Source organism: Sarcophilus harrisii, chromosome 5 (assembly GCF_902635505.1).
Source record: "Sarcophilus harrisii chromosome 5, mSarHar1.11, whole genome shotgun sequence".
Classification (NCBI taxonomy): Eukaryota; Metazoa; Chordata; class Mammalia; order Dasyuromorphia; family Dasyuridae; genus Sarcophilus; species Sarcophilus harrisii.
This window is the reverse complement of record NC_045430.1, coordinates 148654173-148679664: the sequence shown is the minus strand read 5'-3', so window position 1 is coordinate 148679664 and position 25492 is coordinate 148654173. Positions and strand designations below refer to the sequence as shown.

Sequence of the window (25492 nt, the reverse complement as noted above, 5' to 3'; positions counted from 1 at the left end):
GTGCATTTAACCATGGATACCCTTTGGAAAAGCTGGGCAGGCTCTTTCTAGATTTACAATGCAGTTTTCTGTAAGTAACCTGATAAACTGAACATTAAGATGCAATGCAATCATGTGTTTGTTATATTCTGATAAAAAAGTATAAAGAAAGAAATAGGTCATAAAAATTATTTAAAAAAAACCCTCTGGTGTAGCCTCAACTATAAAAAAAGGGTGGTAAGTTGTACTGTGGAGGTTCTAATTACCTTCCTGCAGTAGTTGCCTGCTTGAGGGGGATGAGTCCAGAAACTTTGTGAGGTTATCTATCTATCTATCTATATTCACTCATTTATTCATTTGTTCATTTATTTGCTGAGGCAATTGGGATTAAGTGACTTGCCCAGGGTTACATAGCTAGGTAGTGTTAAGTATCTGAGACCAGATTTTAACTTAGTTCCTCTTGACTTCAGGGCTGGTGCTCTATCCACAGCGCCACTTAGTTGCCCCTTTGTAAGATTATTTAGACCTTGTTCTTTAGATTCTATAGTTTCTACAGCCTGGACACTTTAAACTCAACAACCTCCTCTGACTTTCTGTTGCTTAGAAACTTTGATTTTTCCTTTCTGAAAAAATTCCATGTAAATGCTCTCTATTGTTGATGTTATTGTTGTTATTATTATATTTCTAAATGTAGAAATATAATTCCCCCACCCATTGAACTATCCCTTGTAACAAAGAAATGAGAATTAGAAAATGAAACAGTTCAGGAAATCTCACTATAAATATCTACCAGATTTGACATTACACAAAGTTTCACTCCTGTAGAACTTTATCTCTGAAAACAAAACGAGGTGATTTTCTCTTCAAATTTCAATCCCTATAAATTATCAGGGAATTTAAAAAAAGTTTTTAAAAAAGAACATTACCTTTTAACCATTAGGAAAGATTGGCAGTTTGCTTGCTGGCTGGTGTTGGGCAGTTTTCCTTGGAGCTGTAGGTTTATAACCCATCAAAATGTAATAGTTGAATTAAATTGCCTGAAAGATTCTGTCCAACATGTTCCTTCTAATGACCTGACCATTTGCTATGCATAAAGTGGACAGACAGATCTTAGCTCTATGTGAACATGGAAAGATGTAATGAATCATGTTTACTTGGGTAACCAGACTTTCGATAAGCATTCATATAACATTGTAGAGGTAGTGTGACAGAATTCTGGAGTGGAAATCAGGATGTTTTAGTCTTGCCTCTGCCCCTAACTATCTGTGTGAACTTAGGCAACTACCTTTAAGCCTCTAGGCCAGAATATCCTTGTCTCTAAGATGGGGGATAGGGGATTATTCAAAGGGACAAATAGGTGGTACAGTGAATAGAGCACCAAATGTAAGAGTAAGGAAGACCTGAATTCAAATCCAGTCTTGGACACTTACTTACTAGCTGTGTGACCTGGGCCAAGCGACTTTGCCCTGTTTGCCTTAGTTTGCTCATTTGTGAAATGAGATGGAGAAGGAAAGGGCAAACTACTCCAGTGTCTTTGCCAAGAAAACCCCAAATGGGGTCATGAAGAATAGGACATGACAATCGAACAAATTCATTCAAAAGGCATTTATTAAGCATTTACTTATGTACCAAGGGACTATGAAAGATGATGCTTGAGGATATAAAAATAAAAATGAAAGTCCATGCCTTAGAGGACTTATTTCCATTTTTTTGGTAGGAGGAACCTCATATATAAATGCAAAAAACCCCCATAAAATATAAAATGTAAATGCAATGTAATTTCCTAGAGGAGTACATTAACATCTCAGGAGTAGTTATGGAAGAAATATAGGCACTAGCTAAATCTCAAAGGAAAACAGGGAGGTGAGGAAGGAGGACAATAAGGTGACCCAGTGGACAGAGTGGGCCTAAAGTCTTGAAAGTATAATTTCAAATCTGGCCTCAGACACTTACTAGCTGTTTGACACTGGACAAGTCACTTAACATCTGTTTGCCTCAGTTTCCTTATCTATAAAAGGATATAATAATAGCATCTAACTCCTTGCTTGTTGTGAAAATCAAATAAGCATTTTAAAGTGCTGTTGTATTGTTATTCATTGGTTTCAGTCATGTCCCACTGTTTTTTTTTTTGTTTTTTTTTTACCCAATTTGAGGCTTTCTTGGCAAAGATACTGAAGTGGTTTGCCATGTTCTTTTTCAGATCATTTTTTACAGATGGGGAAGCTGAGGCAAATGGACTTAAAAGGCTTGTTCACAGTCATACAACTAGTTAAGGCCTTCTGATTCCAGGCTCAGTGCTTTATCCAAAGATCCACTTGGCTGTTCCTATTTCATTATGGCATTTCAAAAATGGGGAATATTGCATTTTCAAAAGCAAAGATAAGGTAGATGGAATGTCATATACAGAGAAAATTTGTAAAGCAAAGTATACAATGAGGCTGGCAGTATTAGATGCACATTTTTGATTACCTGAGGGTGTGAAGTGGTAACCTATCAAAATGTCACCTCAATTGATGCTGGACTAGATGATCTCTAAAGATCCCTTCTAGGTCTAATATTCTAGGAGTAAAGTTATGACAAAGCTAGCTAATAATTTATACCAAAAAGATTTTAGCAGTTTAGAGTTTATAAGCTCAAAATGAGGATCATAGGATCTCAATTTGAAATTAGTTCATTTAGTCCAATTCTTTTATTTTTCAGATGAGGGAACTTAGACAAAGAGAGGTAATATACTTTGGTTAGGGACAATGAGGTAAGAAATGTTTCAAATGGATTCAGACTCAGAATTTGCAATTCTCAATCCAAGCTTCTTTTTCCTATACCATTCACAGGATGATGTTTTGGCCAGAAGAATTAATGAAATCATATATTGCATTCATAGAGCAATATAGTTGTTTATCCTTCATTTGTGAAGAGAACCAATTTTATCATGGGATAATGTCTTGACTCTGGAGTGAATTGTATTTAATTGAGGCAGAGTTGCATGAGTCATCAGCCTCATTCTTTCTTCCAGAACCATGAAGTCCAGTGGCAAGACAAGAATAAGAATGACTGGTGATGGTCCAGGATGCAGCGGATCACCTTGGAATCTTCAACGTTTGACCAAGCTCTAAATGTTCCACATCATCTGCTTTAACCACCTTCATGGTTATAGGAACAAATTGTTCTTACCTATCCATTTCACTGGGGGAAGTTTTCATGTGCTTGAAATAGCTGATGGATTTGAGACCTATTGGTGACCCTCAAGCTGGTTTAGGCCATCTGTGCAGACAGTATTACTGGAATGGGGCCACTGGACATGCTGTAGCATGCTTCTTGCTGCACAGCTTCTTGGAGCCACAGATGGGAGTTGGGTATCAAGCAAACACCAAAAATGGACGAGCAGCCCTTCTTTTGTGCACTGTGTCTCTTCATGTACTTTAGGGAAGCATAGTGGACAGAACAAGGAAGGTTTCTCTGCTCTGGTTAGAACACATTTAGAATACTGAGTTGAGGTTGATGCCATATTTTATGAAGGATATTGGTAAGCTCGAGATTGTACAGAGCAGGGTGACCAAGATTGGTTGAATAACAAACACACACAAACCCTCCAAACTATACCATGTATAAAGAGGATGTATAACCTGGGGATTGCAAAATGTGATGGTTGCCATTAATTGTTTAAAGGACTGTCCTGTTAAAGAGGGATTAGACTTAATCTATTTGCCCTAGAGGACAGAGCTAAGACTAAAGGATGGAAATTTAGCTTGACATAAAGAAAAACTTAACAATTAGAGCAGAACGAAAATGGAAGAAGCTACTTTGAAAATTGCAAAGTTCTTAACAAATGAAGGTCTTTAAGTAGAGGCTGAATTGGATGATGTTAAACAGGAATTTTGGATGGGGGATTCCTGCTCAGTTATAGCTTGAAATACATTATGTATGAGGTTTCTTCTCTCCCTAAAATTTGAAGGAATTAGAATCTTACTGTTGAGAACTATTGATGCTCATGCTTGAGATGATCCAAGATACAAAGTATCTGTTTGGAAGTGAGTCCTTTGATTATCTGTGAATGGGATAAATATCTTAGAGGTTACTTGTAGAAATATTTTATCTCCAGTTAACTTTTTGGTATTTAATTGGGGGAAAACTGCACATTTTTGGCAAGTTTCACTCTAGAAGATAAGGGTACTCACCTTGCTATTTTCTCCAAAGGAAGGATACTATATGTCACTGGAAAGGCAATGCTATTGTCTGCTCATCAATGCATGTATTTCATTTTTTATAGCCCTGAGGAAGAATCCCTTGGGGATTGTTGGAAATGGTCCCTTGGCAATATGTAACTCCAGTAGTACTCACGTAAGGGTCCTTTATATGTTATATTTGTTTCATACCAGCTTTTGCTTTCCCAGCCACAATATACCTTCCCACCCTATGACTGGTGTTTGCTAAGGGAATTCAAAACAATTAAATTACCCTCAAGAATATCCAAGGACCCCTTCATCTATTTCTCTCCCCGTGTTTGGTACTGGTTAGTTAACAGAAGTGTTTAACATTTATGCTTACATAACTTGCATAAACAGGTGTCTATAAGAAGAAAGCTAGCTAATATAATTTTGAAGATGAATACATGATTGATAAATTAGAGCTTGGGGTCTCAGTTACTTAATTATATCAACCTAAGGTGAACAAATTCTTTATATTAGGAGATCTTTGGGCCTTTTGAATTTGTTACTGTATTTGTTTAATTATTCTCCCATCCTTCCCTTCATCTTTGCTGGAGTTGTCACTTATGATAGCGGGGAGCCACAGTGGAAAGAATGCTGGTCCTGGAGTGAAAAAACCTGAATCCAATTCAGCTTCAGACACTTAACAACTGTGTGCCTTTGGACAAGTCATTTAATTAAGGTATGTCTCAGTTTTCTCATCTATAAAGTGGACCTGGAAACAACAGGACCTTTCCCCCAGGTTTTAAGGATCAAGTAACATAATATTTGTAAGATATTTAGCAAACTTTAAAGCGCTCATATAAATATATTGTCATCACCACCACCACACCACCACCATCATCATCAATAACAAAACAGTGGTAGCAGCATTGTTTAGTTTTAATTTGTCCTCATGTCTCAGTGATAAAATTAGTTCTTAGATACTCAGTATCATTTATTGTAACTGTGTTATATCCCAATGGAAATACTTCCTGTGTTTAGTGGATTGATTCAGCCAGGTCCAATCCCAATAATTTCTCCCTTAAGTGAACTCATAACATTTGTAGGCCCTTATGATATTTGAATGGAGGTGTAATATTCACCCATCCATCTTATCTTTCCTTACTAGATGAAAGCTCCTAACAGCATAATTTACCCATTTTATTTACTATAAATAAGAAAATAGAAGCTGCCCTTTTCTGCAGTTATAATTAGTGTGCAATACTATTTTTATTCTTCCTTTCTCACTTAAAATTATTTCATGCAAACATTTCTATGTATTATCATAATTTACATACTTGTCATTTAAAAAAACCTGTGCAGTGTTTCCATGTGCTAATATGCTACAATTTGTTTCGTCACTCTACTGCTATGGGGCATTTAGATTAATCATATTTCTTTCTACTAGAAGTAGTGCTGCTATGAATGCCTTTTACCCCCCTCCTTTGGGACTATTTCCTTGGAGACTTCTTCCCCAGAGCGGAATTGCTAGATCAAACTGTATGGACAGTTTTATAGCTCCTGTTATACTTTGCCAGATTGCCTTCCAGAAAGAATGAATTAATGCATGATTTTTAGATTGTTCACTATTGCTCCCTCATCATTAATATGAACAGTCCAGAAATGACTATAAGAATGATAGGCAGGCAGCCACTGAGGCAGAGTCCCTGTATCATTTCATCTTACTGCTGCAGTCCCTAACATTTCACTGTCTTTCTTTTGATAGATAAGCTTTGATTTCCTATTCTCTCTTTCCCTCAATAGAAAATCCTCTTATTAATAGCCAAGATTAGGAGGTTAAATTCTATTAAATTCAACAATATATGTTATATATATGCATATATATGTGTGTATATATGCACACACTATATATTACACACACTTAGGTATACATACATATATACCTGTATATAGCTAAGTGATACAGTGGATTGAGTGCTGGGCTAGGAGTCAGGAAGTTTCATCTAAATCTGGCCTCAGATACTTACTATTTGCATGACCTTGGGCAAGGTTTACCTCAGTTTCCTTATCTATAAAATGAGCTGGAGAAGGAAATAGCAAACCACTCAGCTAGGGAAGGAGTAGATTGGAAAATGACACTGAAGATTGAATTCTGGCACATTTACAAGAGCTAGGAGAAGGAGGTGGCCTTCTCAGGGACTGAGCACAGAATGGCAGCCCTTGATTGCCTACCTCAGTGTCCATGCTGCAGTGTGCAAGCCCGCTTATAGAACTGTCATTTCTTATTAGGGCTTAGTGGAAAGAGGGCATGACTGAATTTACTAAATACCTACTGTGTGCATGGCACTGTATGGGATGTTATTGTTCAGTTGTTCAGGTCACATCTGACTCTCTGTGACCCCATTTGGGATTTTCTTGGCAAATATACTAGAGTGATTTGCCATTTCCTTTCCAGTTCATTTTACAGATGAAGAAACTGAGGCAAACAGAATTAAGTGACTTACCCAAGGTCACACCACTAGTAAGTGTCTGAGGCTAGATTGGAACTCAGTTAGATAATGCCCATGAATAAACTAGATGCTAGTATAGAAATCACCCTCAAGGAGCTTACATTCAACACATACATAAATGAGTAAATAAGTATTCAAAATAGGGACTCAAGGAACTCCCAGATAAATAAATTCTATCTACCAATACACATTAGCACTTTTTTCTCAAGATATAGCCAGAGGACTGAAGTTAAGTGACCTGTCCTGCATTATGCATTCAGTATACACTGAGATAGAGTTTGCGCAGAGATTTTCCTGGTGTTGTTCCATGTTGCTTATTAACATTATATATAGTAAATAAATACCCAATATATACAAGGTAGTTCAAAGCCATTTAAAGGATATAATAACTGAAGGGTTATGAGAGGCTGCATATAGGAGGAAGCACTTGAGCCCTGTTTTGAAGGGTGGTAGAGTCATGAGATGATTAAGAAAAGGGTGCATTGTAGGAAAGAGGGTCCTCCTGGGTTCATCCATGGCGGACGGAGATCCTGTCAGCTGTCCTACTGGTAGGATTGAGCACATACATCAAAAAACAACCCTGTGGTCCTTGTTGTTTAGTCATTTCATTTATATCCTAGTCTTCATGATGCCATTTGGAGTTGTCTTGGTGAAAATACTGGACTGATTTGCCATTTCCTTCTCCTGCTCATTTTACAGCTGGGGAAACTGAGGTAAACAGGATGAAGGGGATTGCCCAGGGCCACACAGCTAGAAAGGCCAGATTTGAACTCAGAAAGACAACTCTTCCTTACTGCTGGCCTAGTACTCTATCCACTGTGCCACCTAGTTTCCTCAGTAGTCCTTAGGAACTTGAAAAAGCTTGAGGGATTGGGATGCAAGGAAAGAGCCCTCAAAAGCATTCACTGTTCACCACAGTCTAGTGGCCCAGGTGCCAAAGCACTTATGGTCAAAATGAAGTGGGCATTTGTTTCAAGGAAAAGCTATAAGTAAGAAAATAACTTAGTTAAAACCTTTTAATATTTTTGGGGAAAAAGAAGCCCTTTCTCTACCTCAGCTTCTCCAAGTGCTCTTGCCATCCCCAACAAATCTCCCCTAGAGCCTCCTGACATTCTGGTCTTTGGTGCTGTAACAGCTTTCTGAACCAGATAATTACTTAATAAAGTTAATCTTAGGTAAATTGCACAGAACCTAAATTTTGAATATGTTTGATTGCAGAATTTAGGTCCTAGTCATGCTCCCTACCCACCGAATGTGTAGGGGAGTCTGTCTTTAAAGCAGCAATTGTTCAGAAGAGAAAGGCTTGACATTAACATTCAGTGGGGGATCCTCACACTCACAAGGTGGCATACCAGGCCTCGGCTAGCCTGGGGGCAGCAGGAGAAGTGAGTTTCTCATTTTTTTTTTAAACTTTGTCTCTCCTGGGCATTTCTATTCACTTTGCAGAGCACAATTTACTCTCTTCCAGTTAAGTGAGCTAGGGAAGGAGTAGATTGGAAAAGGACACTGAAGGCTGAATTCTGGCACGTTTACAAGAGCTAGGTGAAGGAGGCGGCCTTCTCAGGGACTGAGCACAAAGCGGCAGCCCCTGATTGCCTACCTCGGTGTCCATGCTGCACTGTGCAAGCCTGCTTATAGAACTGTCATTTCTTATTAGGACTTAGTGGAAAGAGGACATGACTGAAAATCAAAAGACTTTAGGTTAAAATGCTGACTCCATTACTAGCCAGCTGTGAGGCTTTAGGAAAGTCTGGTAATATTTCCTTGCCTCATTTTACTTGCAATGTTTTCCTGAGAAAATGGTTTGTGCATTCAATGCCTATTATACCATAATTGCTAAGACAGGGTCTTTTCTCTCAGAGAGTTTAAAATTCATTAGTATAAATATACACAAATATATAATACTCTAGATAGTGTTTATACATATGCATATATATGTGTGTATATATGCACACATTATATATTACACACACTTAGGTATACATACATACATATATACCTGTATATAGCTAAGTGTATGTAGCTAAACTTAGGTATACATACATATATACCTGTATATAGCTCAATTTTTTGGATTGAGTGCTGGGCTAGGAATCAGGAAGATTCATCTAAATCTGGCCTCAGATACTTACTATTTGCATGACCTTGGACAAGGTTTACCTCAGTTTCCTTATCTGTAAAATGAGCTGGAGAAGGAAATAGCAAGCCACTCAGGTATTTTTTGCCAAGAAAATCCCAAATGGGGTCATGATGCATTGAACATGACTGAACAGTAACAACAACATATAATTAAAGTTCAGAATACAATATAATAAGAGCACATGAAAGGGATGAAAGGCAGTAGTGGCTCAGAATCAGGATCAACTCAGTTCAGACTCTTACCTTTGATTCATGCTGGTTCTATGAAAGTGGGCAAGTCTATTAACCTCTCATTGACCCAGGCAGCTTTCTAAGATGAAGGTTCTTAACCTGCTTTGGATCAGGGAATTTAAATGGGAAAAATGAAATACTTTGATATTTTCACTAGCCTTTGGTGTATTTTGTAATATTATATTTTTATTTTACACATTTGGAAACATAATTCTGAGGAGTTTTTGGCTGCACTAGACTGCCCCAAAGGGTCGATGATATAAGGAGAGGAGAGGAGAAAAGAAGGGATAGTTGGGGGAGTGTAAGGAATCCTAGTCCAGTGAGTCTTGGGCATGCCTTTGTGTAAATTTGTTTGCTGAGAACTTTGGAACAAGCTCAGTTATCTGATAGAATCTCAGGAAGCATGAGAAGGGTCTGCTACCCTCCTGGTGCCTTAATTAATGAGTATTCTTTATGGCAGACCTGTGTTTACACCAGAAACTTGGTCAGTTTCTGGAGTAAACATAATCCCCCTAAAGGAATGGAAAAAATATTCTCCTTGGTGAGCTTCTTGTGATGGAGAATCCTGTACTTGGAAGGCTGCTTTATCTTAAGAGTCACATATGAAATGAAAATATTTAGGGTAGTGCTTTCTTTGTTCTCAGCCTATAAAAACCTCTTAGGGGAAAGGGACTTTGAGGATTTGGGCTAGGAAGTCTTGAATAAACTTGCCTAGCAATGGTTCTCACTTGAGATTCTGAATAGCTGTGTCCTCCCAGCCAAGGAAATCATACGTTGGTGTTTCTTTAGAGTGGTGATGATGCATATTGTATGTTGTTTGTTTGTTATAGTGCCCACTATCTATTAATTGTGTATTACTTTTGTGCTATGAGCTTCCTCTTCTCTCATGTCTTATTTAAGTCAAGGTTCTGAGAAGTAATAAACTTGTATCCACCCTCTTTAAGAATATGCCTGTTGAAATGTGACTTCCAAACCTAGATTAACTTTACAGAGAGAGAAAAGAGATAGATATGAAAAACTGGAGAAAGAAAATACCATTTCTAATTAAGGGTAGATAAGTAGGTTTTTAAAGGAAATGTTATATGAACTAAGTCTTGTGGAATGGGAAGGATTTCAAAAGGCAGAATTTAGGAGATGGGAACATTCAACTCATAGGCAGTGACATGAACCTAAGTAGCAAGGCAGAAAAGAAGTACTGAATATACAGTTATTCCACAGGAAAACTGCATCAATATTATATAATCTTAGAGCTAGGAAGTTTCTAACTCAAGCCTTTGTTCAACCCTTTCACAATATCCTTGACAGTTATTCATTCGGCTTCCATTTGAATGTTCCCTGTGACAATGAATTTATCAACTACTGAGCAGCTCCTTCCATTTGTAGACAGCTTCATAAGAGAATTTTTCCTTATCCTGACCCTAAATATGTCTTCTATTCTTGATTCTAGGTTCTATACTGTTGGGTCAAACAAAGTTTATATGACAACCCTTAAGTCTGAAGACAGACTTATATGTGTATCTTCTATATGTCAGATATCCTTAATTGCTCTAACAAGGTATTACTCTGCAAGCATTTATTAAGTGCCTACTATATGTCTTGCAGTGTACTAAGTATTAGGGATTTTTAAAAAGGTAAAAATAGCTCCTGCCCTCAAATAACTCACAGTCTAATGAGAGAGAACATGAAAATAATTATGCAAACAACTTATTCATACAAAATAAATTGGACATAATCTTAGAAGAAAACTGCTAAGATTAAGGAAGTGTGGGAAAGTTTTCATGCAGTAGATGGAAGTTTAGATGAGACTTGAAGGAAGTCAAGGTAGGAAGGGGCCAGGTTATGAAGACTTTTAAAAGCCAAACATAAGATTTCATATCTTGATGTGGTTTCAATGTCCCTTATTCTCTGGTGAACCCACCCTAGCTTTTCAATGTCCCTTCTTAAATATGCAAAGAATGATAATAGGCACATTTTTCTTTTTTACAACGAATAATTCTATTTTAGAATAAACTTCCATTTCATTGTTAAGTATGAAGCCAGAACTAATCTCTATGTTTTGCCTTCCTTTACCCCAGTTCTTGGGCAAGGATAACCAAAAGACAGAGGAACTTGGTCCTGTTTTGGGCCCTGAAAGCAAAAGATAGAGAAACAGATTCAGAATTTTCTGTCTCCATTCTTAAGACTCAATAGAGGAAAGGACCGAGGACAGGTTGATTATATGTGAAGCTCTCATGATTAAGGATGTAGGAAGATACCTTGAGGAAAAGACAGGAAGTAAAATGTGCCAGACACATTAATCCACCATCATCACCTTGACTTCTGTCTCTTTCAGATCCTAATAGAAAAAAACTCAGATCTCTGAATCAAAGAGCTTCAGGAATAAAGCATTCCTCAGATTACTGGTGCTACTTTTGGTGGATACACCATGGCCATCACTGAAGGGAGAAATCATTGTGGAGCAGGGATCTGTTTTCCTCACCACCATCAACCCTAATTGCTGAGTAACTGTCATTAGTGGGTCAAGAACTCTGAAAGACCACTAGTCCCATTACTAGCCTTATTTTTGCATTCCCAATTCTAGGAAGACACTTTCATGGAGATATTTTTGACATTGTCAAATGGTTTGACATCAGCCACTGATATGACATTTTGCCTGTAGAAAAGACATTAAAGATGATATATTACCATCATTACAAAGCTGATGTACACTAAACTATAAACAGGTTTTATTTCCATGGAAAAGGAGATTAGAAATTAAATTTTAAAAGTTCCCCTTCTCTGTATCCAAAAAACCAAAAACAATTCAGAAGCTAGATGACCACATATCAGGCGGGTTAAGAGAGGATACTTACCTTGGTCAATGAAGACTAGATAATTTCCAAATCCCCTCCCAAATTTGAGATTTCATGAATTTATAATTTGATCTGGAGGTAGTATAGCATAGTGGCTGGAAAGCTTGTCTCTGATTCAGAGGCTTAGGCTCAACTCATACCTCTGACATACCCTGGCTGTGGACCAGAACAAGTCATTGATCTAGTGACCCCATATTCTATCTAAAAATTTAAATTGTGGTGCAGGTGTCAATTTGCATCGGTAGAGAGAGAGAGAGTTCATTAGGAGATTCCTACACTGAAGACATCACAAGGATAATAAAAAACAAAAGATGAATATATGTGAAGCTTTCCATCATTTTTCAGAGACTTGCTATAGTGTAGGAACATGAATATTTTGATTAACATTTATATGATAGATTATAGAACAAAGAAGGACTGTAATAGAATAATCCCACTAGGAGGGACGAACATTTTATTTTGATGGAAAAGGTGAAAAAAAAAGGATGTATTGAAACAAATCAGCATGTTTAAGGGAGGGAGCTGGGAATAATCTTCTATCCCTGGGAAGTGCTGACAAACGAATCTCTGAACTGGGGAGAGCCTTCCTAGACATATTTGTCATTGCTTGAAACAAGTCAAACAAAGAGAGAAATCAATTAGTTTGGGAACAACCAATGATTGTTTTACTGGGAAGGTCCACTAAAGTAGAAGGTATGTGGTTTTACCACTATATTCTTTGAGTATCTTGTCCTATTACATGGCATCCGGCTGCTTACAAACACTTACTTTAGCTGTAATGGGAGCATCCCTGAGAAAGAGATAGAGCCAGGCCTGCATCTATAGAGCTCCTTAATAAGAGTGCCAATTCTAAGAATGGCTTTCTATTTACTAGAGACTGGTCTGTGAAGGCGGTGCAAATAGGCCAGCGAGACGTTGCCCTCTGGTAACAATTTTCTGTCATGGAGTCAGTAAAAGCATTCAGAGCAAATTTCCAGATTCCCCTAAGCCGATTGTCCAGTTCTCCAGTTCTAAAAACAAGACAAACTACTAAAGACCAAGATTATAAATAGAAGCTATTTGCCAGCTCAACTACTAACACATAGGGTCAGTGAGAGGACTGAGAAGGAAAATCTTGTGGAATATATGGGATAAGACCCTTTCTTATCTGCTCGGGTATCATTTTGGTAGGAATGCTCCCTCTGTGGCAAAAGCCACAGAGTAATTTGCCATTACTGGAGGTCTAGCAGCCATATATTTTGAATTCTCTTCATGGTAATGAAAATATAACTTTCTGACAAAGTACAGATGGAAGGTAGCATATAGTAGCAGATAGATATCGTATGGACTTGGAGAGTCAGCAAGATTTGGCTACAAATACCACTCCAGATATTTATTAGCTGAGTATCTCTAGGGTGGGGGGGGGCAGGAAAGAAAAAAAAAGAAATTTATATGATAATTTTGTTGTATATTTGAAAGGAGTAGCAAATTGTATATAATATATTTACAATTTCATATGCAAACTTTTTTTATTGTACTATGTCATGGAAATGTGTGCTTTATTCCATAATTTAAAAGACATTCTAATTAAAAATCCATAAATTAAAAAAATTTAAAACATTATAAAAATCACTTCACCTTTCTCAGATTTTCCTCATCTATACAATGCGAGACTTGGACTCAATGGCTTCTAAAGTCTCTTCCAGCTTGTGGAATAGCAGTCATATCCCATTTATTCCACTCATATATATATATATATATTTTTTTTTTTTTCCGAGATAGTCATAGTAGTTGAGTCAGTAGAAGGTCTACCTTTTCTCTGAAATGCCCTTGTTCTCATACTATTTCTGAGGCTCTTTAAGTTATTTTTATATATTTATTTTTGGTAGAATATGTGATTTCTTCTCTGTGTATTCTTCTTCCATGGCTTTTTGGTGACCTTAAGTTTCCCTCTGGCAACCTTAGGGTAACCTTAGTACTGGGGGACAATGAGAAGTGCTCAAAGTCATATAGCTAGTCCATGTTAGAGGAAAGATTTAAAGCCAGGTCCTCCTGGATTTCCCCTAAGGTCATGTTACCTTCCTGAAGTTCTTATAACATGTCAATAAGCAAGGAGTTCTTATTAAAGAATGAGGATGGATATATTTTTTTTCTTTATTATAGTAACTTTTTATTGACAGAATCCATGCCTGGGTAGTTTTTTTTTTTTTTTTTTACAACATTATCCCTTGCACTCACTTATGTTTGATTTTTCCCTCCCACCCTCCACCCCCTCCCCTAGATGGCAAGCAGTCCTATATATGTTGAATATGTCCTAGTATATCCTAGATACAATGTATGTGTGCAGATCCAAACAGTTTTCTTGTTGCACAGGGAGAATTGGATTCAGAAGGTAGAAATAACCCGGGAAGAAAAACAAAAATGCAAACAGTTTACATTCATTTCCCAGTGTTTTTTTCTTTGGGTGTAGCTGCTTCTGTCCATCCTTGATAAATTGAAACTGAATTAGGTCTCTTTGTCAAAGAAATCCACTTCCATCAGATTACATCCTCATACAGTATCGTTGTGTTGTGTTGATACAGTATCGTTGTGTTGTGTTGACGTATATAATGATGTCTTGATTCTGCTCATTTCACTTAGCATCAGTTCATGTAATTCTCTCCAAGCTTCTCTGTATTCATCCTGCTGGTCATTTCTTACAGAACAATAATATTCCATAACATTCATATACCACAATTTATCCAACCATTCTCCAATTGATGGGCATCCACTCAGTTTCCAGCTTCTAGACACTACAAACAGGGTTGCCACAAACATTTTGGCACATACTGGTCCCTTTAGAGGATGGATATTTTTAATGCATAATTTTAATGCATAATTTCAAGAACTGCAGAAATCAAAGAACAAAATTTGAAATAATTGCCAAAGTGAGCTTTTATTTTTAATCTCACCTCTTGGTGAGGACTTGATTGGACATTGTTCTTTGATGCACAAAGGAAACAAAAGTAAAAACTTGGCTAAAGGTAAAGGAAACCAAACCAAAACAACCCATGAGTGTAACTATTCAGGCAGTCATCTTCCTGTCTCTGTTTTCTTGATGATACATTTGACTGTAGTGTTCTTCTTGATGGTATCCATAGAAGTGATCTGTCAGTTTTTCAGCCATATTTATTATATGTATTCTACATAATAAGTAAGAAAGAGAGTAGAGAGCAATGTGTATATCCTAAGGCAGTTGACCAAAAAGCTCAAAGTCTTGGAGACAATACCATAGAGAATGGGGGTGGGGAGGTGGGGGGTGTTTAGTTTGGAGCTTATTTAGAGGGAGAAAAAATGATGTCTTCAAGTATCCTAGGGGCTATCTTTTAGAAATAGGATTCAACTCTATTCTGCTTGGGTCTATAGAACAAGTAACAAAGAGTGGAAACAAATTTTGATTTGATAAAAGAACCATATTCCAAATGATTAAAGTAGGGTGATAAAAAGGAAGTGGGTTGATCTGAGAGGTAGCAGGTGAGTCTCTGTATTAATATAGAGTGTCAAGGGCTCTTCATCACTGGAGGTCCTTCAGGGGAGGATGAATAACCATTTGTTGAGGGATTCTGAGATTCTGTAAATCTATGAAGTGGGATCATGGTATATGGAAATTATGCCATTGTCTGCCATTATCATGATAACCTCATGATAATACACTCTCCTAGTAATTATCTTAAGGCAGAATTCTCTAGTTTCTTCTTCACCAGAGGAATTGTGGGAATATCCAGAACTTTTCATGTTTTAGGACTATTTCAAAGGATTTTATTTATTGCCTTGATAAATTATGGAGTTTTCTCAAAACATTCTTATTTTTTTATCTTGTGCTCAAGTATAAGGTTAATACTGAATTATTTCATGGGCCCACATAGAATGAGGTCAGGGAGTAGAGAGAAGTAGGATGGAGGAAAAGAAGGTCTATTGCTAAAAACTCTTAATAAGTAGTTTAAGAGGAAGAAAATATAGACTTCAGAATTTAGGAGTTTAACTAGGAGAGTGTGAGAATGAGAAGCTAAAAAATTTGAATCTACTTTCTTTTAATATATATGTATATATGTATAAAATAAAATAAAAATGTTTTATTTTATTTATTTTTAACCTTTTTTTTAAGTTTTGAGTTCCAAATTCTATCCCTTCTTCCTCCCTGATCCAGACAGTAAGCAATCCAATATGTTATACATGTACAATCATTTAAATATTTCCATATTAATCATTCTGAATATACTTTCAAAAAAGAGTGAAATTTGTTTCTCATCTTTACCTAGGGGTGATATTTTTTGAGTATTACGGGTAACAAAATACTTTATCTTAAGGAAGTGGGGAAAGGAGTCAGTCCAATGATTGATTAGTTAGAGAAGGGGGCTCAGAGCTACAGGATCTAGGTTTTATTCTCAGGTCTTACAGTGATTTAGCCAAGTCATTTGGTACAATCTCTTCCTTTGCAAAATTTCATATTACTTCATAGAGAAGCTGCAAAGCTTTGCTTAATTAGTATTTGTACTTGGAGAATCAAATGAAAGGTGCTTTGGAAATGCAAAGCAGTCTAATAAAGCAAGCTTGAGAATGCTTTCTAAAAGGAATGAGAAATAGACAGAGCATTCCTAAAACCAATTTTAGACGAGTTGAAATGCAAACTTTACCTAGTTCCTACATAAATAGCAACAGAAAAGAATAAACTCTGTTGGCATGTCACTCCTAATAAACAGAGATGAACGCAGTTCAGTTAATCTGGCTCTTCCAGCTGTTCTTTGTATTCTCGGACCTTTTTTCAGTCTCCTCTCTGGGGTGAATACTATCACCAAATGGCCACATCAGGGTTTTCAGATTCTCTTGATAGCTATGTGTCATCCTTTGGAGTTCATTTTCTGACTGCCATGACACACAGTCTCTATCAACTGCATCTAAATCTAACCTCCAGGTTCTTTGCTCTGAGGAATTTCTACTCTACCACTTACTAGTCCCTTGACTCAGGAAACTAACCCCAAAGAGTGAAACAGGTCTTCCTGGTGAGTTACCATGGTAATAGCTTAATATCATCTTCCCTGTGCCCAGGGCCATCCCAATTTGATCATTGCTTTAAATTTCATTTGTTGTAGGTCAAATGATTATAACACCATCTCCTCTCCCCTCAAAGTTCAGAGGGCTGCAGAGACATTTCTAACTTTTAAAAGGAAAAGTGTATAATGTCACTTTGAAAAATAAAAACATCTGGAGAGGCTATTTGCAACACAGAATCATTCTGAACTCTTCTAGGAACTATAAAGAAAACGAACACTGTGCTCTTGGCTTTCCAGTGTGAAATTGGAAAGATTTAGGTATTTAGGACTTCTTGTCAACTAGAGGTTCTAAGTACCTTTGGTCAGTTTTTGGATTATATGGTCTCATTTTGTATCTAAAGAATTCTCTAATAAGACTTTCAAGAATCACTTAATTATGAACATTAGTGGGAGGTGATAACTAGTGGGAAGACTAGAAGAGATGTGAAGTAATGTGCACCTAGAATGTGCACTTACTTAGTTCCATGCATACCTGAACAAGAATTCTCATGATGGCACACCCTGAAGCTGGACATCTAATTTGCTTTAAAATTCCAATGAAAGAGACCTGGAGAGGAAGTCCACTCTACCTTGGATAGCTCCAACTATTAGATTTTTCCTGACATCAAGCCTAAATTTGGCTTTTGAAACTTCTCATTGATTACACCTGATTCTGTCTTCTTGGGCCAAACAAATCTAATTCAGCTTCCATAGAGATATGAAATAATATGTACATACGAATCTGAATCACAACTCATTCACATACTTGGGAAAAGAAATATTGCTTTCTATACCATTCATATGTTGGTCATTCACACAGGAAATCAAGAATGGCTTCTGTTATACAGATACTCATATACACGTGTCTTTGTATATATTTGTATATGTTATATACATTTAGAAAGAAAGGGGTAGAGAAAGAGAGACAGAGATAGACACACACACAGAAATAGAAAGAGAGGCAGAGAGAGAGAGAGAGGCAAAGAGACAGAGACAGAGACAGAGAAGAGCCAAAGAGATTGTGTGTGTGGGAGAACCGGGTAGGAAGTAGGCCTGTCATTTCATTGGTATAGGGAGCTTGCAGTAAGGAAACTCTGTACCAAATAGAGGGACATCTTTTCTACAGATTAGAGTAATAGAGATATTACAGGAGTATTGAAAATGTATATTGATTTACTGAGAGTCACAGAACATATGTCAGTCAGCTATATATGTATATTATATGTTTTATATATATATATATATATATACATATACACAGACATATATAATATATGATATTAATCTAATAATATACACATTACATAAATGTAAATACATATAAAATATAAAATGTATATATGTCCTTCACTCCTTTCTATCCCTTCTCATTCTTTTTGTATAATGCACAAATGAACATATTGCACACACACATGCATATAAACTTATATATGTATATATATATATATGAATGTGTGCATATAACTTTTAAAAGAATCTTAAATTAGAACCTCTGTTAGAAAAGAGTGAAAAGTCTTTTAGTCTATTTTTATACAGGCTAAATTGCTCATAGTTTTTTTGGATTTTCTATGGGAAGGGAGGGAAAGAGAAGAAAAGATCAGAAAAGCCCTTAAATATTCCAGGTGTGAGGAATGGCCCAAAATGGATTTGAGGAGATGGGGGAGGAGTAAGTAGACTGGTGTTGATGCATTGTAAAGTTTGGTTGTAAAGAGGGAATGTGTAAAAAGGATTGTAAAAGTAAAGTGGGGTCAGGTTTAGTAGTGTTTTAAATGTCAGAGCATTTTTGTTTGATCCTGGATATAAGGAAGAACCACTAGAGTTTATGTAATTTTTCTGGAAAGCTGTTACAGTTTCTCTTATTAAAATTGTTCTATTTAATAATCAATCAAGTAGTCAATGAGCATTTATTAATTGCTGACTATATGACAGGCTAGAGGAATGGGATAAGAAGACCAAAAGGAGACAGTCTCTCCTCTCAAGAAATTCTCTCCTGTCAAGGAAATAAAAGTATACAAACATATACAAAAGAAATGCAAAGGAAGTTTGCAGGAGGGAGATGCTAACAGTTTAGAGGATTAGGAAAGGCTTTGTAGGAGATGGGACCTGAATTAAAACTTTCCAAGAAATCTGAGGTCCTGAGAGCCAGAGATGAATAATTACTCTCCCCTATCTCTGCTATGATCTTTACCCCTAGTCTGATCAACTAGCTTCACCTCCATATTCACTCCATCCCATTGCTATTCTAATTAATATTGATTTTCCCTGGTTATTTCATTATCAGAAGCAGGGGAGAACTGGTAATTTCCCTTCTCCTTATATCGTTCCCATCTCCTTCCATTCACTTTATGTATTACAAACATTTACTTGCTTTATATATTTATTCAAACCGAGCACATTTTTTTAACCAATCAACTTTGCTGCCCTTTCCATATTGGGCCAAACAATGGTTCTCCTGTCTGGTATAGCATCTATTGTCCTAGGTCACTTGATGCTCACTACCCTCCTTAATTCTATACATTGATCCCATGTGGATAGATTCTTTGCCCTTCACTGCAAAGTTGTTCTGCATCTCCCTGGATGGGGAATTTTCTTGCGGTTATAGCTAATCCAAGAGAGCTGGTGTTCCCAATTGCATTGCTTACTGAGATAAGACTGACTGAGAGAGAGGATGTGATGAAAACTGAAGAAGAATTTCTTCTGGATCCCATGCAATGGTGATATTGCTAGGATGTAATAGTGAGAACCTTGAGGTAGTTTTAATGGCTAGTCATGCCATTAAAAATAAAGAAAGAAGAAGAATACTCATCTGCCCAAGAGATGGCGATATCCTTGGCTCCTGCCATATTGCATTTCTCCTATTTGCTATTCCAGGGAAGAATCTAACTGAGAGGCAAATTGACTTGTTTTGCTGTGCAGTACTGTAAGTACTAATGGGAGAGCCAGGCAGAGGCTGAGACGGCAGAGAGTCACACTTAGATCTCCCATAGGCACAGCACAATCAAAATAAAGCTTCCTGAGACCAATTCATCAGGCAACACAATTGCACCTTGTTGAGATAGAAAATTGCAGTTTCCCTGTTTTGTTTTTCTGGTTGAAATTTAACTCATTCCGTAGTAATTTTTTCCTTTTCTTCTTAAGAGCAATGCTCCCTAACAAAAAGCAATGTACTATTAGCCAAAACAGACATGATTCAGAAAGAATGCTTACTTGTCCAATTACTTCTCCATACCAGTACAACGTGGTAGTAGAACCTTTTAAGGTGGCAGATTTCTTCAGTGGTATGTCTTTTCCACCAGGGCTTCTGTCTTTACTCAGTCTTTGTTGTTGTTTTTGGCAAGGCAATAGGATCATACTGCTAGTAAGTGTTGTATCTGAGGATAAATTTGAGTTCAGATCCTCCTGACTGGTGTTCTATCTATTATGTCATCTGGCTGTCTTCTGATTTAGTCTTTGTTAAGATACATTGGTAGGCACTGGGTATATAAAGACAAAAATTAAATAATCCCAAAGAGTTTAAATTCTCAGGAGGATCATAGATACAGAGAACTGGAAAGGACTTCAGAGATCAGTTCCTTCATTTTTAAAGAGGAGGAAATGAGAATGAGACCTGAGAAGAATGAGGCCATAACCAGCCTGAAGTTGGATTTGGTAGATCTCTGAGCACATTGCAAGGCAGATAATTCTGTTGGCTGCTATACAACTCTTCCCTTTCAAAGTGACTTCCTATGTCTCCTGGGCTTTAATTGTTTTCTAGAATAATGAAATACCAAAAGTAGTTTTCCTGCAATATGGCATCTTTCAAAGGAGTTATTTTCAGAATCATGTTATACATTTTTATAAAAATGTCTATACCCACACATTCAAGTAATAAGTATGTTACAGCTTGATAATATAGCAACAAAGAATCAGTGAGCAAACCACAGTTATGGGAGCCAAGAATGTAGAGAAACTCAGAAGTTTTCTGAATGGAAGGAGGACCTTTGAAGGGCTGGGCTAGCCCTGACATCCAATGGAGACATCCAATGCTCTGTATTCTTAGAGCCAGAACAGGAAAAGGAAAATAATCTGATATGAGGATAGAACCATAGTCTCTGCTGTACAAACTGTACAAATAGATATCTGTATTCAACTCAAGCTGCAAGTAATGGAAAATGCCAATGATACCCCTGCTGGGAGAGAATTATAATAATTGAGTCTTCTGTCATGGGGCTCCATACTCTTGCTGCAAGGTCACTGTGGGCCAAATTACTGCATAGCTCACAGAAATTTAGTATTTTTTGCATACTTCATATTGCATCTCATATGCAATAGATGCTCTGTAACTATTGTATGATAGTGAGGAAAGCACTTTTGAATTTCTCTTGGTATTATGACAATTTCTGTAAAAGTTTGGTTGAAAGGAAAGATTCTAACACTTCTAAAAGTGATAACTAGAGATAAATTCTTCATGTCAATGCCTTCCCATCCTCCAACAGAAAGAATACCACGGTACAACTACCTTTTAAGGTCATCTGACTACTTTTCCAGCAGACTAGCAAAAAAACAGAAAAAGATAGAAAAAGATAAATTAAAGTGAACTTCAGAAAACTGCATTAGTAAACTACCAACTCTTAGATTTGTGGTGATGAGAGTTCTCTGTAAGTTGTAAAGTACCATATAAATGTGAGTTCTGTACTCTTGTTAAATAAATAGATGTACCAAATTTGGTTCTATTTGTGTTTTATCATCTCTTTCAGATTAGGATTTGAAAGGATTATCTCCCCCTCTACCATACTCTGTAAAGCAAGGGTTCACCCATATTCAAAATCTTGATTTTTTTTTTTATTCTTCCCTATCTCTTCCCTCTGATCACTAATCAGTTACCAAGTTGTATTTATTCCTTCTATACAACACTTCTTACCTCAGCTTCCTGCTTACTATTCCTATTGCCACTACCCAAATACAGATCCTTGTTATCCTCTGCCTGGGCTTCTATAATAGTTTCCTCTTGTTGCCTCTACTTTCTCTTTCCAAATCATCCTTTACACAAGTATCGGATTTCTCTACCTTTTGTCATAATAGTCTTCAGTGGCTCCCTATGACCTGTTGAATAAAGTTTAAATTCCTTACTGATTGTTATCCAAGATCTTCTTGAATCTGGTGCTTCACCTGTCCAGTCTTTCCTTGTATTTTCCCTTTACATATCCTATTCTCCAAGTTTTGTATGTCTGTGTATGAGAAAGAAATTAAATGTGCTTTCATATGCAAAGACTAATTTTAAAACATCATTCTTATAAGGAAGCTTGTTTTGCTGTTCCCCGATCCCCTAAGTCTACTTTCCATTTGACATAAAGTTGTACAGTCAGCACCTTATATCTCTGAGTTAAACTATTCAGGGAAGAAAAGGTTGTGTATAATCTACTAGATGCATTTATTTTTCTAGGTTTTTTAACCATTATCTACTAAAGACTTCAGCAAAAGTCAGGGTAAATTAAGGCACTGATGATCCCTTGAATCTTTAGATGGAGAAATGTGACTTGTCTGCGTCAGGGATCTATCATCTTAATTCTTTTTTGTGCCTTTTCAGAGAAACAAGTGTAAGGGTAAACTTCAAAGGCTTTCTGAGGCTGTAGCCAGATTTTCTTTCATCAGAGAAACAATGCAAAGGCTCATTCTCAAGTCAAATCAAACCTACTCCTCTTCCCAGTATGTTCCTCAAAGACCTCCCTTTTACAGGGATATTTACAAAGAAAAAAAATAGGGTAGCCAGTGAGTCAACAACATTTCCCTCTGGGTGGCTCTCTCTCATTTTCTTTCCTAGTTACTTAAGTAGCTGTTCCTAGATTATAGCAACATTCCTAGCATCAGACACAGGGGTTCTGCATGTAGGAAGCACTCATTTAGATGGTGAGCAGCCTAGAGAACACGTCATGTAAAGATTACCTAAATGAATTGGGGTTGTTCAGCCTGGAGAATAAAAGATGTGGGGAGATAAGATAACTATATTTAAGTATTTTAACTGTCATGAGGAAGAGAGATTAGACTTAGTCTGCTTGATTTTAGAGGACAAATCTAAGAAAAATGGAAAGAAGTGGCATAGAATCAGTGAAGAGAAGTTTCCTCAACAACTAGAGCTAGCCAAAATGGGAATGCTCTGCTTGGGGTTCCCTATCACTGGAGGTTTTGAAGCAGAAGGTAGGGACCATTTTATTTTCCAACTTTAAATTGATGAATTAGAAAGATTTGAAAAATGACTAAGATTTATAGTATCAAGATCCGGAAGGATCTTAGAGATAACCTGGTTCAATTTTCATTTCACAGATAACGAAAACCAAGGCCCAGAAAAAAATAAATGGGTTGTTCAAAGTCATGAGTATTCAAGTAAAAGGATTTTTATTTCAGCCTAATTCCTGTGGCTTCAGAGCTACAGCTGTTATTGTTATTGTTGTTTTTTGCATTATGCCACTGAGTCCAGTTAACCTTAATAAGGATTTCAGAGAAGATGCTTTAAAAAATCAAATATGGCATAAGAAGAGCAGTAGGTGATGCTGTCAATAGAGCACTGGGCTTGGAATCATGAATATTCATCTTCATGACTTCAAATTTGGCCTTAGACTCTAGCTGTGTGATCCTAAGTAAATCATTTAACTTTGTTTGCCTCAGTTTTCTCATCTGTAAAAATGAACTAGAAAAAGAAATAGCAACCCCCTCCACTATATTTGCCAAGAAAATTCCAAAAAGGGTCATGAAGAATCAGACATAACTCAAGGGAATGAACAACAATGGCATAATGGAGAAGGAAATGGGTTAATGAAAATTCAGGCATCACCCACTTTATTCCTCATTATAAGTAACCATAATCACATTGAATTCCAATCTATTTGTTGTTGTTGTTGTTGTTGTTTTTGTGGGAGAGTTGTTTTCGTTTTTGCATTAGTCATTGTATAAGCTATCTCCTACACCTGGGATGTCTTTCCTCTTTATTTCTAACTCTTAGAAACCTTAGCCCCCCAAAAAGCTTAGTTTAAGTACTACCTCCTACAACCAGATGTTAGCACATCTCTCCTAAATTACTCTGTATTTATTTTTAGTCAGTCAGTCATCATTTATTGTTTATTATGTACTAGGCACTATGCTAAGTACTGGGGATACAAAGAAAGAGAGAAATGAAACAGAACAAAACCAGTTCCTATTTTCAAGAATTATACATTCAAAAGAGGGAGATTGAATTTAAGTAAATAGGTAAGTACAAAAATATATATGTAATTGGTGGGACTTAATTTGAAATGGGAAGGTATTAGCAGCTGGTGGAAGGGAGAAGACCTTTTGGAGAAGGTGACTTTTGAGCTAATCTTAAAAGAATCCAGGGAAACTAAGAAACAGGTGAAGTGGCAGCAGGCATAGGGGACAGCCAAAAGTATGGAGATGGGAAATGGAATGCTATTTTCATGGATCTTCTTGTAAACCAATAGAGCTGAATACCTTACTTCCCTCCATGGTATATTAAGGATCTATTAGAGATGTAGCAAGAGGCCAGATTGTGAAAAGTTTAAATGCAAAATAGAAATTTTTATATTTGATCCAGAGGGTAACAGGAACCCCTGGAACAAGAGGGTGATAGCGTTAGACCTACACTTTAGAAAAAAATTCCTTTGTTAATTTAGTGGAGGTTGCATTGGAATAGAGAGACTTTTGAGACCAGTAGTCCAGGTAAAGTGTGATAAAGGTCTGAACTAGAATTGTAGTTCTTTGAATGGGAAAAGAGGTTGTTTGAAATGGAAAAATGAAAGAGAAAGGGAAAAGGGGAAAAGGAATGTAGTGAAGGCTCAAATGGCAAGACTTATTGAACTAGGTATGAAGGGAATGTGAGAATGATGAGTCAAGGATGACTGGGAAGATAGTATTGCTCAGGGCAGCTAGGTGGCACAGTGGCTAGAGTACCAGCTCTGAAGTTAGGAGGACCTGAGTTCAAATGTGACCTCAGACACTTAATACTTCCTAGCTGTGTGACCCTGGGCGAGTCATTTAACCCCAATTGCTTCAGCCAAAAAAAAAAAAAAGATAGTTTTCTCTTAGCAATTCTAGGAAAGCTCAGTATGGGGAGGACTTGGGGACAAAGATACTAAATCTGGGTTTATTGAATTTGAGGTGCTTATGGGACATCCTCAATTTTTAGATGTCTAATTTTAGATATCTAAGAGACAGCTGGAGATGCATGGCTAAGACTGGATATTTAGATCTGAGAATTATCTGCATAGGGATGATAATCCCTCGAGGTGGAAAGAGATGAGCTCAAGAGGGACCCAAGACAGAAGTTTGGGGACACCTATGATTAGTGGAGATGATACAGATGAATAATCAGTAAAGTAAACTGTAAAGCAAGGTAAAATAGAAAGAAAACTAGGAGAGAAGAGTCACATTATGAAAACCCATAAAGGAGAGAATTTCTAGGATAGGATGATAGATAGTGTCAAGTTCTACAGAGATGTCAGGGAAGATCAAGATTGCCATATACTGCCACATTTTGAGGGTGGTTTCAGTTGAATGGTTTTATATACATTATTACCTTATTTATGTCAGTAGGTAACTTCCTTGAGACCAGGGAT

General features: G+C 36.9%; 1 protein-coding gene and 1 long non-coding RNA gene across 5 annotated transcripts in view; one reads left to right on the top strand and one right to left on the bottom strand.

The window, feature by feature from the left end:
- Nucleotides 1–4960, top strand: part of LOC116419337 — a 29574-nt gene extending 24614 nt beyond the window's left edge. Inside the window, exons 3-4 of one of the 3 annotated variants that reach the window (XR_004229617.1) lie at nt 2993–4007; nt 4247–4960. This is a non-coding gene — a long non-coding RNA (uncharacterized LOC116419337). Of the gene's footprint in view, nt 1–2992 lie in introns of all 3 variants that reach the window. The other 2 variants (XR_004229616.1, XR_004229615.1) reach the window with 2 other exon arrangements.
- Nucleotides 1–25492, bottom strand: part of LHFPL3 (LHFPL tetraspan subfamily member 3) — a 686319-nt gene that overhangs the window by 158011 nt on the left and 502816 nt on the right. The gene's annotated exons all lie outside the window — the stretch shown is intronic.